The 1,000-nt window shown below is 42.9% G+C and overlaps 1 protein-coding gene across 1 annotated transcript in view; it reads right to left on the bottom strand.

Moving 5' to 3' along the window:
* Positions 1-1,000, bottom strand: part of SLC2A13 (solute carrier family 2 member 13) — a gene marked incomplete at its 5' end in the record, with an annotated part of 284,652 nt that overhangs the window by 37,037 nt on the left and 246,615 nt on the right.

Below are 1,000 nucleotides of genomic sequence, written 5' to 3'. Positions count from 1 at the left end.
GCTGGGCTCCCCAGCAGAGAGCACCAAACTGAGGAGGGTACCCATGTAACATCTGGCTGTGAAAAGCAGTGGGGTGCTATCTGCCAGGGAGTGGCAGCTGAAAGTTTGGGCACCCTCTTAAAGGGCCAATGCACAAAAATTCCCAGTAGAACCACCCACCTTGTGTTCTGGCAGAGGGAGTGTGAAGCTGTGAGAGCAGAACCCAGGACTGGGGACTTGGGCGATAGAGCTCAGAAGACAGATATCCCAAGTTTCCTGGGCTGAGTCATTCCCGCACACATTGGAGGACATCCTTCCTATACAGACATCTGCCTTGCCTGGGGCAAGACAGTCAATACACCACTTTGGAAAATACCTTGCCCTGAGGCTACTTAAGAGATTAAAAGTCACAATTAGCCTCCAGGCAGAAGCAGCTGCCCACCCTGGTAAAAAAAAAGTCTCACCACACCTGAGGACTATTGACTGGGGACAATTCAAGTAGGAATCCTATTGCTCTGTACACAGAGGAGGTCTCTGGAGGCTCTGAGTCTTTGCCTGGTCCAACTAGTCAGAAACTGCCTTTGACACTGTCTTACACTAGAGATTGAGAGGTGTAGAGGATCTACCTAATACATAGTCACAAACCCAAACAACCAAAATGAGGAAACAAAGAAACAACCCCCAAATGAAAGAACTAGAGAATTCTTCAGAAGAAGATAAATGAAGCAGAGATAAAAAATTTATCTGAAACAGAGTTCAGAGTAATGATGTTAAAAATGCTCAACAGTATGAAAAAAGATATAGTTACTATGAAAAAAGAACAGTCTGAGATAAAGAATGACATAACACAAATAAAGAATGCATTGGAAGGAATACACAGCAGATTAGGGGAAGGTGAAATTTGAATGAGTGAATTATAAGACAGAGTTAAAAATATCACCCAATCATTGGAACTAAAAAGTTAAAACACTCCCTTAATTAAAAAACAGGAGGACAGCTTAATGGATCTGTATTACTTTGT

Source organism: Myotis lucifugus, unplaced genomic scaffold (assembly GCF_000147115.1).
Source record: "Myotis lucifugus unplaced genomic scaffold, Myoluc2.0 scaffold_30, whole genome shotgun sequence".
Classification (NCBI taxonomy): Eukaryota; Metazoa; Chordata; class Mammalia; order Chiroptera; family Vespertilionidae; genus Myotis; species Myotis lucifugus.
Note: the sequence above shows the minus strand (reverse complement) of the source record. Positions and strands in the feature narration are given on the sequence as shown.